Here is a 12,045-nt window from a genome sequence, read left to right on the forward strand (position 1 = left end):
TTGGAAAGGGTACATCCTGATGGTCATTGTAAAGCGATGCATTTCCTTCTCCATCCACATTACTTTGTGTGCATCCTCCACATGCGCCGTTGTTCTAGCTCATTGTTTACAATAGGAAAAGTAAATAGGAAAATAAGTTTGACGTTTCCTCACCTGTCTGTGTCTTCTTTTTTTCAACAAACTCCAAAAATGAAAAGCCCTGATGACTATGGTCATTTTAAGATATCAGGCTTGAAAATCCATTTGGCCATTTTGGCACAGTCACTCAAATCAAATCAAATCAAATGTTATTGGTCACATGCACATGGTTAGCAGATGTTAATGCGAGTGTAGTGAAATGCTTGTGCTTCTAGATCCGACCAAGCAGTAAAATCTAACAAGTAATCTAACAATTTCACAACAACTACCTTATACACACAAGTGTAAAGGAATGAATAAGAATATGTACATATAAATATATGAATGAGCGATGGCCGTGCTGCATAGGCAAGAAGCAGTAGATGGTATAGAGTACAGTATATATAGTTGAAGTCGGAAGTTTACATACACATAGGAAGGAGTCATTAAAACTCGTTTTTCAACTACTCCACAAATTTCTTGTTAACAAACTATAGTTTTGGAAAGTTGGTTAGGACATCTACTTCGTGCATGACACAAGTAATTTTTCCAACAATTGTTTACACACAGATTATTTCACTTATAATTCACTGTATCACAATTCCAGTGGGTCAGAAGTTTACATACACTAAATTGACTGTACCTTTAAACAGCTTGGAAAATTCCAGAAAATTATGTCATGGCTTTAGAAGCTTCTAATATGCTAATTGACATCATTTGAGTCAATTGGAGGTGTACCTGTGGCTGTATTTCAAGGCCAACCTTCAAACTCAGTGCCTCTTTGCTTGACATCATGGGAAAATCAAAAGAAATCAACCAAGATGAAATGAAACAAAAATAGATCTGTTTGGCCATAATGACCATCGTTATGTTTGGAGGAAAAAGGGGAACGCTTGCAAGCCAAAGAACACCATCCCAACCGTGAAGAACAGGGTTGGCAGCATCATGTGGTGGGGGTGCTTTACTGTAGGAGGGACTGGTGCACTTCACAAAATAGATGGCATCATGAGGGAGGAAAATTATGTGGATATATTAAAGCTTGGTCGCAAATGGGTCTTCCAAATGGACAATTACCCCAAGCATACTTCCAAAGTTGTGGCAAAATGGCTTAAGGACAACAAAGTCAAGGTATTGGAGTGGCCATCACAAAGCCCTGACCTCAATCCCATAGAAAATTTGTGGGCAGAACTGAAAAAGTGTGTGCGAGCAAGGAGATCTACAAACCTGACTCAGTTACACCAGCTCTGTCAGGAGGAATGGGCCAAAATTCACCAAACTTATTGTGGGAAGCTTGTGGAAGACTACCCGAAATGTTTGACCCAAGTTAAACAATTTAAAGGCAATGCTACCAAATACTAATTGAGTGTATGTAAACTTCTGACCCACTGGGAATGTGATGAAAGAAATAAAAGCTGAAATAAATCATTCTCTCTACTATTATTCTGACATTTCACATTCTTAAAATAAAGTGGTGATCCTAACTGACCTAAAACAAGGATTTTTTTATTAGGATTAAATGTCAGGAATTGTGAAAAACTGAATTTAAATGTATTTGGCTAAGGTGTATGTAAACTTCCGACTTCAACTGTACACATGAGATGAGTAATGTAGGGTATGTAAACATTATATAAAGTGGCATTGTTTAAAATGACTAGTGATACATTTATTTCAACAAATGTTTTTATTATTAAAGTGGATAAAGATTTGAGTCAGTATGTTGGCAGCAGCCACTCAATGTTAGTGATGGCTGTTTAACAGTCTGATGGCCTTGAGATAGAAGCTGCTTTTCAGTCTCTCGGTCCCAGCTTTGATGCACCTGTACTGACCTCGCCTTCTGGATGTTAGCGGGGTGAACAGGCAGTGGCTCGGGTGGTTGTTGTCCTTGATGATCTTTTTGGCCTTCCTGTGACATCGGGTGGTGTAGGTGTCCTGGAGGGCAGGTAGTTTGTCCCCAGTGATGCATTGTGCAGACCTCACTACCATCTGGAGAGCCTTACGGTTGTGGGCGGAGCAGTTGCCGTACCAGGCGGTGATACAGCCCGACAGGATGCTCTCAATTGTGCATCTGTAAACGTTAGTGAGTGTTTTCGGTGACAAGCCAAATTTCTTCAGCCTCCTGAGGTTGAAGAGGCGATGTTGCGCCTTCTTCACCACACTTCTGTGTGGGTGGACCATTTCAGTTTGTCCGTGATGTGTACGCCGAGGAACTTAAAACTTTCTACCTTCTCCACTACTGTCCCATCGATGTGGATAGGGGGGTGCTCCCTCTGCTGTTTCCTGAAGTCCACGATCATCTCCTTTTTTTTGTTGACGTTGAGTGTGAGGTTCTTTTCCTGACACCACACTCACCTCCTCCCTGTAGGCCGCCTCATTGTTGTTGGTAATCAAGTCTACCACTGTAGTGTCGTCTGCAAACTTGATGATTGAGTTAGAGGCGTGCATGGCCTCGCAGTCATGGGTGAACAGGGAGTACAGGAGAGGGCTGAGAACGCACCCTTGTGGGGCCCCAGTGTAGGGGATCAGCGGGGTGGAGATGTTGTTTCCTACCCCCACCACCTGGGGGCGGCCCGTCAGAAAGTCCACGATCCAGTTGCACAGGGCGTGGTCAAGACCCGGGGTCTGAAGCATAATGACGAGTTTGGAGGGTACTATGGTGTTAAATTCTGACCTGTTGTTTGCCTGCCCCCTGTTTTGTAAATAGACTTCTGTAACTGGAACTGTCTGCATCTGGGTCTTATCCTGAGTTCTGATATCGAGTGCTGATCATTGTAGTGTATACTTACCCCTGGGCTCCATGGTGTGTGTTGTTACCTCTGGTGCCCAGAAAAATCAAGGCCTTTATACAATTTTGAAAACATTATAATACATTCACAACAGAATATCTACAACACAAAATCCACGTGTATGTGTGTGCATAGTGTGTATGTTATCGTGTGTTTGTATGCATGTGTATGTTTGTGTTGCTTCACAGTCCCCGCCGTTCCATGAGGTGTATTTTTATCTTTTTTTTATTGAATTTTACTGCTTGCATGAGGTACTTGGTGTGGAATAGAGTTCCATGTAGTCATGGCTTTAAGTAGTACTGTGCGCCTCCCATAGTCTGTTCTGGACTTGTGGACTATGAAGAGAACTCTGGTGGCATGGTATGCATGGGTGTCTGGGCTGTGTGCCAGTAGTTCAAACAGACAGCTTGGTGCATAGTAACAATGGACAGTGATACTCCCTTCTTCTACTCCAGTCACCTCATTTTGGTCCACATGGAGTTTTGGAGTACCTGAACACAGAGGTATAGACAAAAAGGAGGTTCGGAGCAGGCCTCTATTAGTTCTGAGTGATCAAGTGTGTTTTTGGTAACAACCGACCACTTCCAAAATGGATAGAGAACATAAAGTACAGTATACCAACATTCCTCAGGTCAACGACTTGAACAATAATGGTGATACCATTACCAGGAAATGTAATTTGTGAAAACAGGCTATTGCTGATTGCGTCATCATTACTGAGAACTACCTATTCTGCTTTACTGAGTTGTAAGGAATCTTACCTGGAGTGACAGGTCGAACCATCCTGTCCAGACAACTGATCATAACGATATGGGATGATGGTGGACCACCCTGTCTTCACATACACAGACTCAGCACCTGAAGATAAAACAGCAGAAAAACACATTAAGATTGGATTCAAGCCCATCAGCACACAGCAGAAAAATCACATGACATCTGCACCATAGGAAACATTGCTAATAGAGGTATTGTTATTGATAAGACAATGTTTGCTGGTGCATCTGGTGATCCTGTCTTCAGCGTTTCAGCATGTACCCTGTCCCTGACGTCACAGAGCAGTGCAATGAACCATGAGACTTCATCACTTCATAGAAACATATCACCCTTTTTCAGAGTCTGAAAATATGAGGAGGTAGGGGGAGAGAGAGAGGGACAGGGAGAGATGGGGATCCATGTGTGGGTATGAGTGTAAATGTGTCAAGGACCAAGACACCAAAGATAATGACTGTCCTTCGCATTGCTGGCTGCCTATTATCTACTTAGACATCACTGTTTCTATGTCTCTTACTGCTGCTGTTGGTGAACACATGCCTCCTTCAGTGTTAGACATTGACTATTTACATATATGGACTTGTTTAATCCAAGGCTCTCAGTCACTGATGTGCTTCTCCCCTCTGCTGGATCATAGTAAGCATTACACAAAGATAAATAGCTGCAGAGGTGCCAAATGTGATAGCTGGGTCCATTCTGCACGGACACACGAGGAGGCATAAAAGCCCATGCAGACACAACAGCAAAACACATTAAGGCTAAGAATCAAAATATGCCCACCACAGAAAAGTCACCATGAAATAAAAAAAAATGATATCTAAACTTTATTCAAAAAGACAATGTTCACTTTGAGAGATGAAACATGTATTTTTTTATGTTATCTCTCTCAGAACTGAAACATTTTCTTCCACAGTGACATTTGAACCGTTCAGCTGAACCGTATATGCCTTTTTTCATTTTCAGGTGTTTCTTGATTTTGTATATTATTATAAGTTCACTGTGATGTCCAGAGTTCTCAACTGACATGTGAATGTATTGTTCATGTTGTCCATGTATAGTCTACGTGTAATTTCAGGACTGAGTGGTCATATCAGCTATGAACCCATGAACATAACCAACTGAGCATGTTTCAAACTATCGTTCTACAACAAAGAGGTGCTAAAGCCCAATGAAAATCCTTATTCAAATGAAAGGTGCGTCGTAAAAAACAGGTGTAGGTTAACAGTGAAATGCTTACCGTAAATTCCGGACTATAAGCCGCAACTTTTTTCCCAGCTTTGAACCTTTCGGCTTAAACAATGACGCGGCTAATATATGGATTTTTCCCGCTTTCAATTTTTTTTTCTTCAAAAAAACACATTCTGTGACGTGCTCTGTTTTTTGGCAGCATGAAGCTTTCATTAGACCAATGAAATTGCCGAACGGGTTAAGGTCAAACAACTTTTTGGTTTACTGTTTAAACTTCCCATCATTCTGATTACGGTAGTCATTTTGTCACCCTCATCAAAGACACGGAGAAATGCATATGATGCAGCTTTCAAGTTGAAGGCGATTGATCTGGCTGTTGGAAAAGGAAATAGAGCTGCTGCACGGGAGCTTGGTCTTAATGAGTCGATGATAAGACGTTGGAAACAGCAGCATGAGGAATTGACTCAGTGCAAAAAGACAACTAAAGCTTACTGCTAATTTTTTATTTTTTGTTACAAGCCGTGTTTCGTTAAAGCCTATTTATTTTTGTTACAAGCCGTGTTTCGTTAAAGCCTGTGTAAAGTTCATTTGTTTCAATGTACCAGTAGGCACCTGCGGCTTATAGACATGTGCAGCTTATTTATGTTCAAAATATAAAAAATAATAATAATTCAGTGGGTGCGGCTTATATTCAGGTGCACTTAATAGTCCGGAAATTACGGTACTTACTTCCCAACAATGCAGAGAGAAAGACAATAGAGAAATAATACAAAAGTAAAACACATAATAATAAATACACAATGAGTAACAATAGCTTGGCTATACACGAGGTACCAGTACCGAGTCGCTGTGCAGGGGAACAAGGTCATTGAGTGACAGATAATAAACAGTAGCAGCAGCATATGTGATGAGACAAAAAAAGTTAATGCAAAAGGGTCAATGCAGATAGTTAAATAGTTCACCAAATAGCTCCTCGAACGAACAAACTATTTAGGAGGCTTGGGGGTAGAAGCTGTTCAGGATCCTGTTGGTTCCAGACTTGGTGCATTGATACCTCTAGCCTTGCGGTAGCAGCGAGAACTGTCTATGACTTGGGTGACTGGAGACTTCAACAATTAGGGCCTTCCTCTGACACCGCCTGATATAGAGGTCCTGGATGGCAGGGAGCTCGTCCCCAGTGACGTACTGGGCTGTACGCACTATCCTCTGTAGCGCCATGCGGTCGGATGCCAAGCAGTTGCCATACCAAGCGGTGAGGCAGCCAGTCAAGATGCTCTCAGTGGTGCAGCTGTAGAACCTTTTGAGGATCTGGGGCCCATGCCAAATCTTTTCAGCTTCATGAGGGGAAGAGGCATGGTCATGCCCTCTTAACCACTGTGTTGGTGTGTTTGGACCATGATAGATCCTTTGTGATGTGGACACCCGCTCCACTACAGCCCCATCAATGTGAATGGAGGCGTGCTCAGCTCTCCGTTTCCTGTAGTCCACGATCAGCTCCTTTGTCTTGCTGACGTTGAGGGAGAGGTTGTTGTTCTGGCAGGTCTCTGACCTCCTCCCTATAGGCTGTTTCATTGTTGTCGGTGATCAGGCCTACAGTACCACGATCGTGTCGTCGGCAATCTTAATGATGGTGTTGGAGTCGTGCGCGGCCACGCAGTCGTGGATAAACAGGGAGTACAGGAGGGGGCTAAGCACGCACCTCTGAGGGGTCCCGTGTTGAGGGTAAGCGTGGCTGATGTGTTGTTACCTACCCTCACCACCGGGGGCGGCCCGTCAGGAAGTCAAAGATCCAGTGGCAGAAGATAGTGTTCAGTCCCAGGGTCCTTAGCTTAGTGATGAGCTTGGAGGGCATTATGGTGTTGAATGCTGAGCTGTAGTCGATGAACAGCATTCTCACATATAGTTCTTTCAGAAAGTATTTATAACATTTCAAAAAATATCATTCCACTTTGACAGTATGGGGTATTGTGTGACAAAAAATCATAATTTAATCCATTTTAAATTCAGGCTGTAACACAACAAAATGTGGAAAAAGTAAAGGGGTGTGAATTTCTATTTATTTATTTTTTATTTGAAAGTGAATACTTTCTGAAGTCCCTGAAGTGTTCTTCTTTTCCAAGTGGGAACAGGCATTGTGGGAGTGCAATAGAGATTGCGTTATCTATGTTGTTGGGGCGATATGGGAATTGGAGTGGGTCCAGGGTGTCTGGGATGATGGTGTTGATGTGAGCCATGACCAGCCTTTCAAAGCATTTCATGGCTACAGATGTGAATGCTTTGGGGCGATATACATTTAGACAGGTTACCTTGGCGTTCTTGGGCACAGGGACTCTGGTGGTCTGCTTGAAACATGTTGGTATTACAGACTGGGTCAGGGAGAGGTTGAAAATATCAGTGAAGACACTTGCCAGTTGGTCAGCGCATGCTCTGAGTAAGCGTCCTGATAATCCGTCTGGTCCTGCGGCCTTGTGATTGTTAGCCTGTTTAAAGTTCTTACTCACATCAGCTACGTACAGAGTGTTCCCACATTCCTCTGAAGCAAACATAGGCATTTAGTTTGTCTGGTAGGCTCGTGTCAGTAGGCAGCTCATGGCTGGTTCTTCCTTTGCGTGCCGTGATCATTTGCAAGCCCTGCCAGAACCAATGAGTGTCAGAGCCGGTGTATTAGGATTTGATCTTAGTCCGGTATTTTATAAATGTTTTAATTTATTTCATTTGTATTTCATTTTAAAACATGTAATCTACCTGTAGTGAAGCTGTTCAACATTTACATTCCATTTTAGTAATTTAGCAGACAGGGTCAAGTGCCCCACTCAAGGGCGCATCGACAGACCCTTCCCCCAGTCGACACAGGGACCCGAACCAGCAATCTCTCGGCCACTGGCCCAACACTCCTAACTGCCAGGTTACCGGCCGCCTCCAACCATCCAAGACCCCCCCACAGTATGTTTCTCCGTACATTATATGGTACGTACTGTATCCACAGTGTGTGTGTCAAGGACCAAGGCACCAAAAAAAACGACTGCACTTCCTATTATATACTCAGACCTAGCTGTCTATAACTCGTCCTGCTTCTGTTTGAGTGTATATGCCCCACTCAGTGGCAAAAGCAGCTATTACATTCTATGGACTGGTTGTAACACAAGGTTCAAATGTGCTACAATTGATTGATTCTTTTTTTATTAGCCAATTTTTCTAAGTTATATGAAATAAAACCAAATATAGTGTTACTATAGAGGAGCCGGAAGCCTATTTAGTTGGTGTGGAGCAGCAAAAGTTGAGATGAGTCAGAGGTTCAGGTACAAAGATGACAAAAATGATGAAAGATATTTGACAAAATAATAAACTGACTTGAGGACTAATGCAAAATGCTTCAAACAATTGGCAAAATCCATAAACTTACACATTTAAGTATGCCTATGGCAGAGCTAAAGTTACAGCATGTTACCTAGACAAGCAGTTGTCACCTGGCATAGGCCTACTTCACATCACACCTTTAAACAGGGTACATTCATAAATAGTGAAAATATGCAATCTGCAATGGCTACATCCATTTTTTTACTTATAAATTCATTATATGTACTCAACTGATCCTTGTGAGCTTAGTTCAACTGTCATACCCCATCAGAACCCAAAATGTAAGCTTATTATACTCCAATGTTTGTAAACAAAGTAAATGTAAACAAACACTGTATAGCCTCAAAACATTGTTAAACTATGAATTTGAGAGTGGTAACATTTCTCCAGCCCCATTCCTCAGCTTTTCACAGAAACAGTGGCGGGGAAAACACTTTATTGTTTCAACTGCGGATTGCCCATTTAATGGCAATACTATTGCACAATAAAAGTGCAATGGCCAAATACTTAACTCGTTAATGAAAACAAAGCTAATATTTGCATTTGCACTGATTTGGCCTCGTTTTTTGGCTTGCTGATCAAGAAATGTTGGCGGCCATGACAGAAGCCAAATGTCAGTTGGCTAGAGGGTGTGGTTTGATCTGGGTGTTTCTTTGATGTGTCCTTGCCACCACCAAGACACACCCACCTGTCAGAACCTTGTCCGCCGCTTTCCCCCCACTCAATCACAACAAACAAACCTGCAGGTTGAGTTCAATAACTACAGGCAAATGTATGGTAAGATGCTGGAAGAAGCTTTGAAAAGGTCAGTAGCCTACAGAGTAATATGAGAAGAATGCAATTGCTAAATGTATGTAGATATTCTAAACTAAGTGTCTTGATAACTTTCAAATGGAGTAACAGGTCCGTGTGGAATAAACAACCCTTTACATAATACCATATAAACAGTGTTCTGCATCCAATATTTATTTGTGCCCTAGACACGGGTTACACCTCGGAGGCTAATGTGAATGTTGTCTAAATTACACAAGACAAAAGATCCCGACAACACGGAACCCCCCACGGGTTCCCGCACAGGCGGATGATCTCCGGGAATCAGGGTTGTCTGGGCCAACGGGGAGCCACCAAAATCAACAACAGACCCTCCTGATGGACCCTCTCCACGGTGGGTGATGAGGACGGTGACGAGGGAGGCTACAGGCGCTATTGTGCAAGAAATGCAGTATATAATCTAGATCAGTAGCGTAAACAAAACAAAAAACGTTACCCAATAAAATACTACTTGAGTAAAAGTCTACAAGTATTTGGTTTTAATATACGTAAGTAGCAAAAGTAAATGGAATTGCTCAAATATACATAAGTATCAAAAGTAAAAGTAAAAGTGTTTTATAATTTCAAATTCCTTGTATTAAGCAAACCAGACGGCACCATTTAAAAAAAACATTTGTGTTTAGTGAGTCCACCAGATCAGAGTCAGTAGGGATGACCAGGGATGTTCTCTTGATAAGTGCGTGAATTGGACCATTTTCCTGTCAAAATGTAACAAGTACTTTTGGGTGTCATGGAAAATGTATGGAGTTAAAAGTACATTCTTTTTTTAGGAATGCAGTAAAAGTAAAAGTTGGCAAAAATATAAATAGTAAAGTAATGTACAAATACTCAAAAAAACTACTTCAGTAGTACTTTACTTAAGTACTTTGCATCACTGAAAGGGATGCAATGCACTGTATCCCCACGAGGAAGTAGACCCAGTCTGTATGACACTTCAATATATTGTCCATTGTTCATTCATTGGCGTGGTGTCATCATTGTCTAAATGTCCTGGACCATAGGCAATATAATAATAACGAAGTACAATGTTGTTGTCAGGAGGTCTATGTGTAGCTGGTGTATAGGAGGCAGGCGCAGGACAGCAGATATGAGTAAATAAATGTATTTTACTCAACAATATATAAATGCAATACAAAAACAAAGCCCACAATAACGGACCTTCCTACATAGAAACAATCACTGACAAACAAACATGGGGGAACAGAGGGTTAAATAATGAACAGGTAATTGGGGGATTGAATCCAGGTGTGTAAGACAAAGACAAAACAAATGGAAAATGAAAAGTGGATCGGCGATGGCTAGAAGGCCGGTGACGTCGACCGCCGAACGCCGCCCGAACAAGGAGAGGGACCGACTTCGGCGGAAGTCGTGACATTTATGTTCCTTTTACCCAATTGAGGCTGCATGATTGTGCATGGATAGGATATCTCAATATTGAGCCAGTCAAATTGGGGCTAGCCTAGATCTCTCGGCTTGTCCCATTGTGTGTTGTGCTTGATGTGTTCTCCAAGAAGTCTTGAGCCTCCTCGGGAGTGGGAAACGTGTGTGTTGTGTTCTGGAAGGGCCAGATGTAGGTTGACCTCTGTTTCAGCAGCTCGGCACTCAGATCTGGGTAGATGCTGATCCTCTTCTCAGCATAGGTCAGGGCCTCCGATTCGTCCAGACTACACTAGGTTTTTCAAAGAAGAGGGCTAGATTGGATGGAGATATTTGGAGCGTTGTGTCGACGAAGAGAAACTGGGCAACTGCTGAATCCAAGAAGGGATGATGTGAGTCGCATGACTACAGGGAGGAAACAAACTGTCACACAAAACAAACAGAAGATGCAAAAAAGGTTGCTGACAGACAATGGAGAATCTACACAGGAAGTTTCTCTCAGAAAGTCAAGACTCTATCTCCTACTGTTCTGCACCTATAGGCCATTTTGGGTTGTTGTACCAATGGAAGCTGATTGTGAGACGTGCCAATGTAAAACCCACGAGAATCTCAAATTCATGGCTAACAGCCTTTACAGCCGTGGGCTTTTATCATCCAAAAACTCCAGTGAAAGGCACAATGAAGATGCATCAGGTGATGAGTGTGTTGCCAGGTCACATCAAGTACAGAGACATAACCTGTCTCTGCCAAAGAGATGAGGGGGTCATGGCCTGTCCCTGCTTTGAGTTAAAAGAAGAAACTCTAGAAGCTGCTGAGGCTTCAAGATCAACTCTAGAAGCTGCTCATACTCCAAAATCTGTGTGCATCATTGAAACCCCGTGGCGACCAGAGGCCATTCACTCTCAACATATTGTTCAGTGGTGTGTGGTGTCCTACGACAATGAGCCATACCCAGGAATCATAACAGATGTGGAGGAGGAGAACTTCCAGGTCAAGTGCATGCACCATAATGAAATAAACAAATTCTTCTGGCCAAGCCCACGTGACATGGTACCTGCTGACTACCAGGTAGTATGCCTGATCCCAGAGCTTGGAGGAACACAAAAGGTACATAAAAGGCCACTTTGGAAACCATTGAGCTACAACTGGAGCAAAGGGACTTGCAGTATGTGGAGGGGGGATGGAGTGGAATGGAGAAGGGGTTGAGGGGGAAGGCTTTTGGAAGGGAGTGAAGTAGAGGAGAGGTGAGGAGATGAGAGGGAAGAAGGGGAGGAGGGTACTTTGGGAGGGGGGAGGACTTTTTAAAGGTTCATGTATGCTTATATGTATGACATATTTTATAAATGTTGTTAAAAACTTTTTGAATAACCATTTTATTTAGCTTGAACCGTGAGCCCAGAATTGTTAGGAGAAAAATGAGTAGGGCTGTTAATCATAAAATTGGCTGTTTATCATAAAATGCCTGATTAGTGTTATTAAATTTGAACTAACAGTGATTTTCAAACACAATCCAATTGTTTTACATGTAGCTATGTTGTTCTAACATTGTGTTTTAATAATCTGTTTGCAGGTCTGTGGAGATTTTCACATTTGCTGTAGTAATCTGCGCAGCATCTCAAAA

Source organism: Salmo salar, chromosome ssa01, assembly GCF_905237065.1.
Source record: "Salmo salar chromosome ssa01, Ssal_v3.1, whole genome shotgun sequence".
Taxonomy (NCBI): Eukaryota; Metazoa; Chordata; class Actinopteri; order Salmoniformes; family Salmonidae; genus Salmo; species Salmo salar.